This window comes from Chaetodon auriga, chromosome 10 (genome assembly GCF_051107435.1).
Source record: "Chaetodon auriga isolate fChaAug3 chromosome 10, fChaAug3.hap1, whole genome shotgun sequence".
Lineage (NCBI taxonomy): Eukaryota > Metazoa > Chordata > Actinopteri > Chaetodontiformes > Chaetodontidae > Chaetodon > Chaetodon auriga.
The window spans coordinates 7091819-7108212 of NC_135083.1; the positions used below are offsets into that span (position 1 = coordinate 7091819).

General features: G+C 41.4%; 1 protein-coding gene across 2 annotated transcripts in view; it reads right to left on the minus strand.

Annotated features, from left to right (window-relative positions):
* The window catches only part of LOC143327431 (metabotropic glutamate receptor 4-like), a 177547-nt gene that overhangs the window by 60718 nt on the left and 100435 nt on the right, over positions 1–16394 (minus strand). The gene's annotated exons all lie outside the window — the stretch shown is intronic.

Genomic DNA, 16394 nt, shown 5'->3' on the forward strand with positions numbered 1-16394 from the left:
GGCTTAGCCACGATATTTTCTGAGAAGGAGTTTCCACACCGGCAGCACTAATCTGTCCACGGATTCACATTTTGTGGTGAAAAACATATAAGCAAGAGTTGATTAACAAAGTGATTATTGTTTAATTGGAGTTATATATATTGAGTTACTTGGAGCTTGGAGTTTGAATAAAAGTAACCAAATACCATTTAATGTTGAGGGATAATTTGACAAGATGGGAGATAAGCTAGGTAATTGTAAGATGGGTAACGCTCACCATTAATTAGTTGTAGTGCTTTATGATGACTAATAAAGAGCCTATATGTTGCTAATTGCATGCTAATAAGCAGCTTGTGAATGATGATACCGTGCGCCTTAATGTGAAGTGTTACTGTGGGATGTAAGGATGCAATAGATGGCGAGTGCATTTTTCAGAGTTGTGCTTGTCTTCGCATGCTGCTGTTATAAAAGGTTTAGCTCCCCCTGTTCTTAGTTTCACAACAGAAGTCTTTCAGAAGCTGCCTCCAGCGGGAAACTCTTAGTTGCTATGTAATCTCAACTTTTGCTTGCTCAACTTGTTTCAGATTTATGGCTGTCATAGCTTCTGTGATCTTCCTATGGCTTCTGTGCCGCACAGTTAGGAAGCTAACTGACCAGATTTTATGACATTCAATAATGTGTTTCATGGTTTAACTTCAAATATGGACACACTTTTTAATGCTGATGCAATTTTTTTGTGCCGATTTCCCACGGTTGATGAATTCAGGCAGGAGACGGCAGAGTGGCAGCTGCTTAACACCAGAATAGACTTTGACTGCGTATAAGTCAGTGGGTGAACATCTTTCAGTGCGCGTGAACCAGCCTGGTATTAAAGCAGGCTGCTTGTCCTTAAGCCACTCCTGCCTTTAAGAAAAGAAACTGTGTTGACAGATAAAAGACATGAAACACTGATTGGGAATATTGCTTAGTTTTAGCAATTATGCGAAGAAACTTTCCATCTCAGAAATGCTCGGTGACAGTTCTCTGACGACTCTGCAGTCATTGGCTTCCTCAGAGATGGGGACGACAGAGAACTGACCCAGGAATGTGTAAGATGGGTGCCAGTGGAACTGCCTCCAGATCAATGCAGGGAAAACTAAAGAGCTGGTGGTGGACTTCCACAGGTCACCTGAGTGATAAAACAGACTGGACTGACAATTCAAATGCACTATATAAGGAAGGCCAGAGCAGAGTGTATCTGCTGAGGAGACTCAGGTCTTTCCGGATGCAGGAGGAACCGCTGAGGACCTTTTTTGACGCTGTGGTAGCACCAGCTATCTTCTATGGAGTGGACTGCTGGGGCAGTGGCATGCTGACCGGAGGAGATTTAACAGACCGATGAGGAAGGCCAGCTCTGTGCTGGGATGCCCCCTCAACCCGGTGGAGGTGATGGAAGAAAGGAGGAGCGATGTTAAGGAGAGATATCGCAGGTCCTTCCTGCTGCTGTCAGTCTTCACAATCATCACTGCTCCCAGTACACCACACACATCCACACTGACAAATTCACCCATGTGCGATATCAGTGCATCCTAAGCTGGGCAATATCAATATTTCCTATGTGCACTAATGTGAATTCTACCAGTCGGTTTTACTTACTATATCATTTACTTATTTATCATATCCTGCTCTTCTTGCTGATACTGCATACTGTTGCACTTTGCCTTTTGCCTTCGCCTTTGCTGCTGTAATGCAGCAAATTTCCCCACTGCGGGATTAATAAAGGATTATTTTCTGTTAGCCACTTCCAGTACCCCCCTATGCTTTAAGTTATGTGTTTTTCTGAATTCTGTCAATGAAATTTGAATCACAGTGACACATTTTTTTTTTCCCCCCACAAGATCAAAAGGAGAGGAAAATGCTCGACTTTGACTGTGCCTTTTCATCTGATGACTGACACGTGAATGAAGTGTTGCTCATCCTTTCCAAATACCATTTGTGATGGCACCACAGTGTCGCTCTGGGGATTTTGACAAATACTGTCACCTCTGAGCATCCCTGTGGAGATGGATGGGATGTGTGGATGGAGGGATAAGCTCTATATGACACCGAACACTGAAACCTGAGCATTGTCTTACAGCTTAGCAGATGTGTGACTTCATATTTCTGCCTTTTATTTCTCTGAATTTGAAAATTTAAATTAGATGTTTTGGAGGAAAAAACAGTTACCTGTCTACCTAATCACAGCACTTAAATCCAACAATGCTACATCAAAGCATACTTTACCCACCAACAGCCCTATTTGACCAACATTTGCTCCACTAACTGCAGACAGGCGGGCTGTGGAGGTGGTCGTCCTTTTCTCTCTCCCTCTCTTCACACAGCGGAGGCCTTTGATGGAGTCAGCTGTAGCACTGCACTGATCCCGCTACTACTGTGCTCCCTGCTTGTCGCTGTAGCCTGTGTTGGGAGCGCAGCTGTTCAATCTGTACCCATGACCTCAGAGCTCCTCGTGTAACTCAACACTGACTTTTCTTTTCGACACAAGGATCCACTGCGTAAAGCCAGAGCAAGGGGCACTGAGTGCACAACTTGTAATGAATGGATGTAAAAGATGTACTCATGTTACCATTATATTTTAGAGCTGTGCTTCAGTGGAGGTTTGGCTTTGTAGGTAATGACTTGTGATACGACAAACATGCCAGTCAAAAGCAGCCTTGTTAATGCGATTCCCTTTCAAAGAAGACGAAAGGCAGAAAAGGGAAATCTGTGTGTGCGCTAATGGACCGCGTGGATGTTGCATGTCAGCTCCCTGGACTGACGGCTTCCACGTGTCCCAGGCCATCACTCTGTGCCATGTCCACACAGCATTTTTGTGTTGCCTGTCTTGTTTTGAGGTAGAATTGCTAGTGCAAATTGCACTGCTTCATGAACTGTGAGCACTGAATGAAATTGATGTTGGAGGCCGACATGCTTCATGCACGTGTTCCTCTGGGATGCACTTAGAGACACAGACCTTGACAGCATCTCTGGCATGTGTTTAGCCTGCACCCTGCGGACTAGCAGCAGTCAGCTGACTTGTTGATTTAACACCTGGTGCTAACAACAGGCTAGGGTACACCTGACCCCCAAGTTTGCTCACTTTATGCCTTGATAGTGGGCAGAACTTTCCATCTGCGTTTTCCTCTTGGAAGCAGTAAAAGCGTGAATCTGCTTTACTTTTTTCTTTTCACACTGCTTTGACGTCACAAGGCGGGATCTGGCAGAGTGAAATTAAAGTGTCGTGCAAAGGTGTTTGGAAGGTGTTAGTGATGTCTCGTTTTAGATTATTTCAATGTTTTAGCACATAGCAGCACGGTGAAAATTAGCCTTAAAGCCATTAGCACCTTCAATTCACTCCTCAATTTCTGTGTCAGAGGGATAGATGTGCCTATAATTGTTAATTTTGCAAAGTAAGGGCAGTACAGAATAAAATAGTAGGTGATAACACATGTATAAAAATGCGTGTGGCTGATGAAGTAGTGTTGATGAGATACCAGAAAACAATACAGACGGGGCTTAGTAGTTGAAAATTTGATGGAAAAATGTGTTGTTTGTCAGCGCAATCATGTAATGCTATATACAGTATCAAAGTGAGTGTTTTCCCCTCCTTTTAAACCTCTCTCTGTTTTCTGGTTTTTAATTTTTCAGCATCATGTATCGTGGAACTGCTGTGACATGTCTAGTCCTGTGTCTGCCAAATAAGTGGGAGCTGCAGTGAAGCTACCCTGTGTTGTATTTTTCACCTGAGGGATTTTCACCGCTGTAACAATCACACAATTTCAGCATTCTGTCAAGAACCGGGACAGGCAGAGCTTATCATGTTTGTGTTGGCGAGATTTCTTGCTCACTGGACTACAGCGATAGTCCTGAGCAGTGTGCTTCCTCTAATAGAACACAGTCACTTCTTAGAATTGACTCAAGAAATTAAATTCCTCAGCAAAGGCCTCCTCTGATCTCCCTCTGGAGAATCAAAAGAAAGAGGGATTGAGAGGAAAAATAAAGGCATGACGGGTTGTGAAAAGGGAATGCGCCATATGCAAGCAAGGAGGGAGTATTTGATGATGTTTGAAACCTGCAGGATGGCTCAGTATACTCACAACCAGATATCTTCGGAGCTTGTTCAAAAACGTCCTCATGGCTTCATTTTAGTGATGCTGTGTGCACTTACCATCTGTTCAGGCTGAGGCTAAAGCAGCTGAGCTTCCTGGCCTCTCATGTGAGCTCTTTGTGACCCTAACACTTCTTACAGAGTATACAAATACATTGTCCCCCCCCGCCCCAGGTTTGTAGAACTGCTTTAATCTGAACCCTCTCACCCCAGAACTATCCATTTAATTGCTAATGGGCTTGGGAAATATGCTTAATTGCTGTGATGTGAGTCTCAAGCAGATTTTTGATGCAGATTTAATGTTCAAATCACTTGCTTTAAATAACTGTGCCTTTTTAAAAATTCAATGAGCTCATTTGGCACTGCATCAATGCAGGAGTAATGATGCTCATTAGAACTGTACAGAAATATTATACATCTGTACTGTGAAGCTGGGGGGAAAATCAAAAGCTTCCGTCAGGCTTTGGAAATGTTTCAGTAAATGCTTCCTGCAAATAAGTTAGTATATATTTAATCTATGAAAACCAAAAGAAAAAGTTTTGCAGGAACTAAACTCACGCGTAGGACTGACACTTACGCAGGACGGCTGTTGGTGTGCGCCACGTTGATAATTCATATAAAATTATTATGAGCTAAAACAACAATTGAGGCATAAAACACAAGTGTGGTGATTGTGGCGTGTGACTTTCATCATCAGATGAGGACGACGGATCACTAAACGCCTCCCCTGAGCAGAGGTTGTCCAATCATAGCTTAGCAACTCTAACTGGGCACAGCAGGCCTGTGAAGCTTTGGATTTCTCTATATGTTCAAGAGGTGTGCATGGCACTGCATTGGGATTGATTCTTGTTTTTGCAAGACTTTGGAGGGTCTTGTCTTAGTTTGCGTTTGTGTGTATGCGCGCATTTGTATTTCCAAAATCAAAAAAACTAAGGAGAAAGAAAATTGTGCAGAGTTGATTAAACAGTGTGTTTGCCTGCTCTGACATATGATGCATGATTAGCATGCTCGGTAAACATGTTAGTTGTAACCAAGAGTTACTTTCAAAGAATCAGTAGCTAATCGCATTGTTAGCAGGTTGCAGGTTAGATTGGAAACACCTCATCCATGTCTCAAGCTGCTGCAGTATCAGAGTTTAGAGCAAATAGCTGCACTTTCCCGCTACTTGTTTAGGTTGAGAAAGTTTGTACTACATATACAGTATGTAGCCGTTACATACATATTCGAGGCCTTTTTGGGTTTACAATTAAGTAACTGAAGACATTAAAAAATCACCAGGAGAAATCTCCTTCACACACCACGAGTGAAGCAGCCCATCGCTGACGGAGCTGCTGAGTGCTATCAGAGTGTCCTGCAAGGGGTGGGACATCTTCTCCATCAGGGATGATTAGCCATCATCCTCCTTTCTCCAACACCTCCACTGGGTGGAGGGTGCATCCCAGAACAGAGCTGTAGGCTGACAAAACCAGCAGTCCTTACAAATGAGAAGCTAACTTTTGTTTACTTCTGTGTGAAATTAAAGACCCATTGTTTCAAACATCACTATAAATTTCAAGGTTAAACGTGCCACAGTGCAACATTAAGTAAGAGGGACGGGAGTTAGCCAGCGGTCAGTTCCACCTTCCCCCCTTTCGCCTGTCGGGATCCTGAGGGAAACTCTAGAAGTAACCCCAATAATGGTGCTGTAGCTTCTAATTTACAGAACGGTCTTACACCTGGTTTTCAAGTTCAGTTAGAGGCAAATGGAAAACCGTGTTTCCTCTCACAGGAGCACCAGAGAGCCAAATGGCTGACACTCACCAGCACCTTCAGGCACACACTGTAGGCTTCACCATTCAATTAAGAAGCAGCTGAATATAATGCTGGATGTTGTCCAAGGTGAAGCCTCCAGCCAGTGAATCCCTGTAGTGTGGATTTAGTTAAACAATGCTCTTCCTGGCATACTGATTGATCAAACTGTGTTCCAGAGATTTTTTATGTGCTTTTTTTTTTATATTCAGCTGCTCAACAGTTTCAGTATTCTTGTCATTAAGACACCTAACTTCTGCTAAGTAAGAAAAAGTTGCTTTCCCTACAGCTCGGCTTGACACTGTGACTAACTGCAGAACGAATCTGCTGAGTCATAAAGCTCACGGAGATCTTTCAAACCATTGTTACTGAGATCAATAGGGTGAGATTAAAGTGAACAATGCAAACTCCACGCAGCTGCTCAGGCCAACGATCGAGCTCTCATCCGCTTCTCTGCACGGTATCACTAAATTTATGCTTTCCAACATTCACTGTTTACTACTCTTTCATATTTTTACTACAATAGATGAGTAGCCTCTTGAGAACCGCTTTCATAGGGCAGTATTGTCTTTGACCACCCACATGTCCTCCATAGTGTTCAGTTTTATCTCTAAGAAGGGATTGGGATGCCTTCACCCCATTTTCACTGAACTGTGCCATTCCAACAGTACAGTAGGAACCACTTATGACATGCAAGCCTCCGTCCATCTCTGTGCATGTCTGCTCTTTGAAATTGTCATATCAACACTGTTACGGTGTGTCAGATAAGGAATGAATGCAATTTACAGCCAGCAACTGGGTTACTGTAATGTAATTACCGATCAATAATGTGCCGGCTTTAGTACATGCTGGCCATGAACTGTCCAAGATGTAATCACTGATTATGACTGGATTACATCTCGCAGTGACAGATTACCATCTCGCTACACTGTTTCAATCACAGCCCTGAAAAGCACCGAGCAAATGCTCGATTCAGAAATTTGTAAAAATAGTAATTTAAACATTCATGCTTAGTCACTCTATTAACTATGTGTTTAGCCCCTTTCTAGCAGTTCATCCATTCTGCTTTGCTCTTTTACACATCCTGCTTAAACCACACTTTAATTGGGTTCAGGGCAGCCAGCGCGCCAAGCTAAAAATAATAAGTCCAATCAACAGAACGATCCGGAGCCCCGGAGGTCCGCGCTCTCGATTTAATATCACCGTCCAAATAAAGCCACTCGGATTACTCAATGACATGTAAACATGAGAGTTAAGATTTATTAACACATTGCAGATTCTGTGAACTTGGAGAACAAAGTGAAAGAGGCTAATCCCAAAGTACAAGAAAGGTGTTTCGTCGTTTGGAGACTGTGTGTGCGCGCCTCCGCCAGCTGAAGACGGCAGATTTTGTCTCAGCTGGATGTGGAAAAAGCCGCAGTGTGCAGAAGACGTCTGGTTAACCTACACAGCTACTGTTTGTTTTTCATGAAGGAGTGGCTGGGTTGTTCAGAGACAATTTAAATTAAATTGAGAGCACAAATGTATAATTCAACAGCATGAATTATTAAATTGGGAGCTCAAATTAGTAATTTGATAGCACAAATGATTCAATCAAAAGGCACAAAATCATTTTTATTTTTCTCCCTGATACCTCCGGAGCTTTGGAAAAAGGTAACTGCAAGCAAGACGACCCTCCCCTGCAGTCAGCAGGGTTAGCTGGCTAGCAGCACAACATCAGCAGTGAAGATCCCTCAAATTCTGTGTTCTTACTAAAGTGCAATTCTGTATAGATTCAGGAGACTCTTAAGCCCCAGACAGACAGAATATGTCAGACATTACTGTCAACAAATGCGTTTATTGTTCTCAATGGATGGAAGCAAAACGGAGACATTAAGAGCTGTGTTAAAACACTTTGGCACCGCTCCCAGCCACTGACAGCTTGACAGTTTGACAGCGATGCGCTTGAAAAATGGGGATGTTTTGTGTGCATGAAAGTATGTGTCTATGAGAATTAAGCTGTGTCAGACATCCCTCCCTATTTGCTACCTCGTGCACTATATTTACCCTGCACCAATTTTTTGGTGTTTAAAAATTAGTAAGATAAGTAAAAATGTCTGTGGCATGTCATGCAAAACTACACCTGTCAGTGCTGATGCAAACTGATGAGTCAGTGGCGTCCGAAAGCTCCATTTTCTGCTCACTGTAGAGTAAAATACTGAGTGAATGAGGGAGTGATTTTGGACACAGCTTCAGATACATAAACGCAGGTATTTGCTCTTAACACCTGCTGCACTATAAATGCAAATACAAATATTTTAAAACTACAAACATATCTGTTTGCATGCATGTCAAGCAGAAACATTTCTCCATAGTCTACTTTAAAATCCATCCCAGAGCTTGCTTATCACATAAGCATGCTGCATTCACAGTCCACTTTTAGGTCGTTTTTTTTTTTTTTGCAGTAAAGTCTCTCAGTCTCAGAACATAAGACACAGACACACACAGAACAGAGGCAGGATTCACCAAACAGTGTCCAAATACTTCACAGCGTCCTACATCTCTGCTGCTGTGCCGACGCAAACCACATTTCCTCCCCAAACAAGCAAAGAAAAAAACATGCAATAGAAGCCAATCACGGTGGCAGCATCGTTCCATATTTCATAAATAAACCAAGAAACACTAAAAATAATGTGCTACCTCTCGACGACTCCCTGCTTCCCTCTCCTTGGCACTTCTGCTGCGTAGATCCATAAGTGTGACAGTCATGTTTACATGGCTCGGGTGGTGGCAGATGTTTATGCATGCTGCACGTTAAATAAGATTCTTATTTATCAAGACTGATGAACCTCCTGTCAAACTGAACTCTGTGGGATTCAGCAGAGATCTTTCAGAGACAATGACATTAACATGAGAAGTAGAAAGCACTATTTTTTTTATACTTTTTGCTCAACATTTATCGCTTTTATCACATCACCAGCTGCTACTTATTAATCTTGGCTGCAATTTAAAGCATTATTTCACATTAGAAAGGACAAATTTCTGCTGTGGTTCATTTGTAGGCTTCAGATAATGAAGCGGCAGCTCATGTGTCCTCCTGAGTGTGCACCTCAATATGAAAAAAAGTGGGAGGAACTCATGTTTGTGATGTAAACAAATCTGAATCAGTGTTTTGATGCAGCTGGTGGCCTCTCATCGGCTGTCTCTGCAGTTATATATGGAGTTTTACAAGCAAATGCGCCTCAGAGGTAGAATGAAAAGTGGCTTTAGCTTTGACACGTGAATTTAAAAACATAACACAGAGTTGTTGGAAATGTCTCGATTGTTAAATGAAGCTTATCCATTAGCAGAACAAATGAAATATGTTGGCCTTTTGGTGTTCCTTCATTTGTTTTTATGGAGAACAATACATTTACATGTTTGAATGTTAGAACTTAATTGATCAGTCGGGGGATGTTGGGCAAGCTCCACTTTATTTTCCGCCGTACCTAACAGCAGTTTCACCCATTACTTTGCTTTCTGGCACCAAAAATCCCCAAGTCTCCTCCACTTCAGGGTTCCAAGACCTGATTTATAAGTTTTGCAGTTGTGTTAGCCCTGGATGTACCAACCAGTCCACACAACTTGTTTTTGTCAGTGTTTATTCAATTGTACAGTCTCTCACACACGCACACACATACACACACACACACACACACACACACACACACACACACACACACACACACCAAACGCAGTGCGAAAGCGTAGCCAGCAGCCTTTTCTGCATTGTTACAGTTTGCTTAAATCTTTGTATCTCTGGCATAAGAGAACAGACAGGCAATACCAAATAAGAATTTATTTCCCGTTCTTGCAGGGGTGGGCTGTTCCATTTCATTTTCAACTGTTTGTCATCAATGGGTATCTCATTTTTCATGCTTTGGCCGGGCAAAAACTAAACAAAACAAAGAAATGTTGCATCTGAATTAAATATTTGATGGGCCCTGGCATTTATTGTCCATCCCCTATGCTGAAAGCCACTCTGCACTGTTCCTGCACGGGCTTGTTATTCTATTTGTTAAGCTTTGGCAATCATTAATTTGGGCAGTGGCAACTGTGATTAATTATCTCATTACAAATTTAATTATTACTTGCGTTACACATGCAAATGATCTCAAGGAAAGGTTGAAAATGTTGTGAGATTTGAACTAAATGACATCTGTGATTAATGGAGCACCGCATGAACCATAATGCACTTGTTAACCACAACATTTGAGAGGAAGTTGACTGATGCTCCTTCCACTTGTGCAGAATAAGCATTTAAAAACATACAAAAAAGTTGAATGCATGATCAAAATAACAATCCCCTACTATCCATCTCAACTCATTCATGTTCTATCAGTTATGACTAAGCTATTGGAAGCCACACTCCTGCACTAGAGCTCTGTGAGATTCACAACAGACGATTAATAAATGTGAAATATAATGAAATGTCTGGATGTATTTGCAGTTAACACAATGGATATCTCTTTCGTATTCAGCATCCCTGCTGCCCTCCTCTGTCTCCTCTCCCTTGGCAACAGACATTTTCTGCTGCACTGGTTAAAAAAAAAGACATCAATGAAGGGAAGAGGGAAGTTCTCTGCAGCACCTTGGGATATGAATGGATTTAATATTTCCCGGGAAGACTCTGAATGAGTCTTGCACGCTGTCAGGTTCATACTTTATTCATCGATCTAGGCTAATCTTAAAAGTAACTTAAACACCACAAGGTCAGCCGTCCACAAACCATCCAAAGCAGTATATTGGGGTGCCTGTTGTTCCTGCATATAAACCATAAACCCTTGAAGAATTTTACATTAAATTTATGGCAGTGCTTCACATCAATGAGCTCTGCCAGTTTTGTTTGATGGAGCCACACCAGAGGCAGTTGGGGATTGAACCAATGACGCTGCAGCAGGGACTTTGTTTTTCCTCCTCTGGGCCAGTTCACAGCTCCTTTGTATAATTATATGGCTGATTCATTCTTCTGTATCACTGATTTATGACCTTAAAGAAATCCTGCCGAAGCCAGTTCATTAAAGCTTTTGTATTTGGGCCTCTAGTTTGTTGGCAGTCGCCATAAACATTATCAGCAGGCGCAAACATTTGTTGACAGACAGCTCTGTTATCGGTAAAACTGGTGATAATGGACTGAGAGGACGGAGCTAATTAAAAATAATGAGTTTGCAACAAATCACATTTTCCTGAGCTTACAGCCTAACCTGATGGGAAATATCATGTTAGAAATAAAGAAATGTGCCTCCTACATATTCAAATGGGCTCATTTACATTACTTTATTTCAAATAGGGCTTATTTAACCAGTTCCATTTCCTGCTGCATAATAAGGGGAAATTTATTCAGCATTATTATATTTCTGTGATGGTAAGGTAGCTGGAAATCTGTTTTGTAATACAGCCGGACTGCAAGAAAAATGATGTTTTTTCTTCATATCAGTAACCCGTAGTCTTAATAGCCAACTTTCCAATATTGAGATCCATTCAGTATTTATAAGAATTTCTTTTACTGAAACAATATAAAAAGACAATTTCCGTTTTCCTGCCCGCAAATATTAAGATTTCTTAATGCACAGGATGTGGTTAGTGTCGTAGAAGCTGTTGCATTGTACGGCTTATGTAAAACTGTTGCACGTTGGGCGAGTCCTTTTGTCGAGACACTTGTCGAGTCTTTTGGTGAAATATCCTGAGCTCAACTGTATGGATGTTAATGCTTCACAGATGATTCAAAAGAGAAAAAAATATCTAATCTCCTTATTGGTTTTCATGTTTTACAGCCTTTGTACGTAGAATCTGAATTTTTTTAACTTTGGGGGCCCTAGTAATATACACTGTGGCAGACAGCGCAGCAAAATACTCTCCATGATATTTTTTCCCACTGATACCATCTGTTAATATGAAAAGATGGACTCCATGAATAATTCAGAATTCAGCCTTATATGTAGAAAAATGACAACATTCGTCTTATCTCGAATAGGTAAAGACATCACAATCTAAAGTGATTGGGAACTCAGATAAGTATTCCCAGCAGGTGGACTGCAGGGAGCCACTTCCAAACGTGTATTTAAATCAGCAGCGCCATTTACAGAGAGCATGTCCCAAGTCTTTCCTCCATTTCTCCCTCCTCCTGTCTCTCACCACCAGTTTTTCTGCTTCAGGAATCAAGACCGAGATGAGGCGAAGCCAGATGGGAGAGATAGAGAGACTGTGTTAACTTATCTGTTTTAGTGTGAAAGATGAGATGTCAATTAATAAAGGCTGTGCTTCAAAGGAGCCTCGAAGAGAAACATTTTATTCAGTGGATATTAAGGTAAGGTGCCATTAACTTTCAAGCCGCTCAACCTTGAAAGTTTATGTGGAAACTCTTAAGAATGGCTCATTGAGGTATATACAGCCATATGGAAAAGTATTTTAAACACAAATAACACTCTGCTGCTCTTTATATGTAAATATCCCTAAGATGCTTCGTATATACTGTATTTTTATACATTACTGTATGTCGTGTTTAATGAGCTGCTACACACAACCATAGCTGTGCCTCAAAGAATACACCAGGACATCTTTAATAGACAACAAAACACAATCCATTGTATTCAGTGTGCAGTATTACAGTGTTCAAATGCTGTAAATGCGAACGCTAAAAATTGAAATGATCCCATTCACCGCTGGACTTTTGGCTTTAATCCTCCTGAAAGTGACGTGTGACGGAATAATACTGAATCCATACAGAGAAAGTCAGTATGCGAGCATGTTTTTTTTTTTGTCTTTGACATTCACCATCATAGCAGTTGCTCAAAATAACTGGCTCTGTGAGTGGGCGTTAATCCGCACATGATGTCGCATTCTCCTGCTCCTCATTTTTCATGCACACGGTGGGAAACTACCAGGCGAGGCGAGGGGAATCTGTGTGGTTTGGGTAGGGAACACACACCCTGGGGAGGGGACCCACGAAGACCGTGGAGTCAAGTGCTCTTACAGCTATAAAATTTTCAATAGATGTAGAACCTTAAATAAACTTACATTCAGTCCATTTGCAACATCTTGGCTGCCTCTTTGTTACAATACAGATCCAGCAGAGTTGGATTCAGATTTAGCAGATTTTCCCATCTTCCCTACTTCCCCACTGGTCAGGTATGCACAGATTATTTAATAATAAACTCCTGTGTCTTCTGTACCTCACTAATGGTCAATGGAAGTATTTATATTGGTTAAAATATTTGCTTGTCTAAGAGCGTGTTCTATTCATTAAGCTTCCCAGCATGCTTTGATCAGCCAGTTATTTCACCTTCATAACTGGGTAAACGGGTAAAATGTGTCAGGGAGCCATTTCTGTAGAGCAAAAAGGAATCTGGAGGAGTCCGAATGGCTCATTTCGGGAACTAAAGACAAATAGAGGTCAGAGAAACCACTGGTGCCCGCTTGTTTTGTCCACAAAGACAAAAAGCCAAGCAAAATTGAATCCAGGGTGTAACGTGAAGTGGTGTTGTTGATGCGAAGAGCAGCAATTGGAGCTCACTTCTATCAACCAGCAAGCCAAGCTCAAGAATCTCTTAATGAAACGCTGTCAGCAGGGAAATGTAAACCCCAACAGAAAACCCTTGAAAACCAAAACAGGATCGGGCGTAGGCTTAATTATTCCCATCAGTGGATGCATGTAAGGTGTTTCTATTATTTACTGTCGACATTTTAAGACAAAATCCTTCACCACAGACTTCCAGCTGCAGGATTAGGCAGTGCTGGGGTCAAATATAAGAGACGGGGAGAGGCGCTGTAATATATTCAGTGTTGATCTCATCAAAGATTGATATAGACTACAGGCCTTATGCTGCAACTTTTAAATCTGTAAAAGAACAAACAACCTAGTTTTGATCTAATTTAGTTCCTTAAATGTAGGAACACTTACTCCAGGCGACTTCCTGCCCCTTTAAGCATCATATTAATTGTGTTTGTTTTGCACTGCAGTAACCTAAAACCTTTTGCAATTTGGGAGTTTGTTCAAGGGAGGCTGCGTGGCTGCTCGGTGCATCGGTTAAGTGTACATGTTTCCAGACACTGTGGGTCACTTTGTTGTCTGTTTAGTTTGAATATATCCCCACAGGGATTATGGCTTGTTGAAGTGTGGAAGATATTAAAGGAATGTGCAGCACTTGAAAGGCATCTGAACACAGTGGTCCTAGTACTTTTCTGAAAAAATTAGCAGTGGTGTTCACTGTGTGTCCGTGATCCTTACCTAAATGTTCAGCAAGGAGCCCAGAGCTGCTTTACAATAAAGTAGCTATTATATATGTATGATGTTTTCTGCTTTTCTTGCCCTTCCCTCGTCTACATTTACAACCCTGATTGTATAAGTTGGGACTCTGTGTAAAACAGAAATAAAACGAATGCAGTCATTTGCAAATAATCTCTGGTTACCAACTGAGCCCTTCCAGGATGCCCCTTTCATACCCAATCTTGATACTGTCACCTGTTACCAATCAACCTGTTTACCTGTGGAATGTTCCAAACAGGTGTTTTTGGAGCCGACTTGTTTGAAATGTGTTCCTCCATCAAATTCAGAATAAGCACATATATTGTCTTTGTATTGTTTTCAGTTGATTATATGTCAAAATGGATTGCTTCCTGTTTTATTTATGTTTTACACAGCATCATAACTTATTTTTTGTAATCAGGTGTAACTCAGCTCTCGTATAAGGAATGAAACAGGATTCCTTCACAGATGGCAAACAGATGAATGCAGGAGGAACAAACTGGGAAGTAGGAAAGCAGTGTCACACACTCTGCCTCCATATGTGTTTCTCTTTTCCTCAGAAAAGAGCATATATGCACATGGTGAAGCCTCCAAAATGATCATTAAGTTGAATCAACACCTCTAAAACAGTTTCACAGTATTATATTGCAACAGTATGTATTCTAACCTTCATGAAGGTATGATGTATTGCAGGACTGTTGTATTAGACTACATTAGTTTAAGCAAAGTGTACCTAAAAAACTGGCAGCTGAGAGTTTGTCACATTGCAGAAGATAAATGTGAACCACCTGCATCTCACAGAGACTTAAATGAGCCTTTCAGCAGAACTCTGCTTCACTGTGCAGCAGAGTGTTTGTTCAGGCCTTCATTAGCTGTTTCATTCACGCTTCACCATCAGCGGTTCATTCTTCAGCGGCTCGGCTGCCAGCTGACTTTTACCGTAGAGCGCAGCCATTAAGACGCGCAACTCTGTCGCCAGACAAGAATGTTGATCTTGGACAATTTTGCAGAGCCCTACCTTCTCTGACATTGGATTTCTGTTGTTTTTTGTCATTGTTTATTTGTCTAGGGCCAAGTTTTTCAAAATTCACACTTCCTGCAACATCTGGCATTGGACGTAGATCATGATGTACAGTATTGTCCAATTTTTGATATGGCTTCTAGTGATACCAGACGGCCTTCTGGTGTGAAAACTTTTTGGTATTGTTGCTTTAAGTAAGGTTTAATGCTCATGTACATATGTGTTCATGAAGAATGGGATCAGTTCTCCCAGCAGGGTCCACGTTGCTGCTCAGATTCTTTTAGAGTTCCTTCAAAGAACAGAGCTTTTTCTGCCAAAAATAGCCGTCCAACTATCAGCTAGAAATGGTCATTTACTTGATTTAAGTGTTTCAGACCTGACCGCTGCCTATTACATCCACAGCCCTTTGCAGCTCCAGTGGAGAACAAACCACCATCCTGGTGTTCATCAGCTCGCTCTCCATCTTTCATAAGATCTGTGTCTCTCATATTATCTTTGATCTTCGTAGAATCTTTGGGGAATATGGTGATTAGATCAAATTCTTTGATGCTTTTCGATGGCTCTTTGGTGGTTGCTCCTGAACAGAAGCAGTGTCTACTGTTGCAGTATGGTTAGCCAACATCACTGCCCTGAGAGAACATCCCAAACCATCCATTATCGCATTTACTGAAACATTTCTGTCTGTAAATCAGCATGCAAGGACAAGTGTCAGCTACAACATTTCAATTAGTAATTCTTCCAGTCAGTACAATCTGAACATCATGCAACGTCAACCTTTAGACCCTGCATTCAGATAATAGATGAAAAGAAAAATTGGAGAATAAACAGAGTCAAGGATGAGGGTTGAGTTTGGTGATGTGCTATTTTCCACGTCTGCTGTTTACTGATATTAGGACCATGACACGAACCAAGTCCTTGCCATATATAACAGGTATACAGGATGTTTCTTTTAGCACTACACTACACTACAGTGCTATTGAAATGTTATGCTACACAAATTCAGGGAGGAAATACATCACTCCCCCTGGACAAAAAAAAAATAGAAGTTTAGTTGATGTGAGTACCTCTTATTACAGATCAGAGCAGGTGACAAGCCTTTCATTCAGTGTCCCCAGGCAGCTAGCAGTTCTGTTTCTTCCAAGTTCAGGTATGAGATGCAAGTAACAGACAATTGTCTAATCAAAGGCTATCTTGTACAGCAAAAATGAAACATGCCA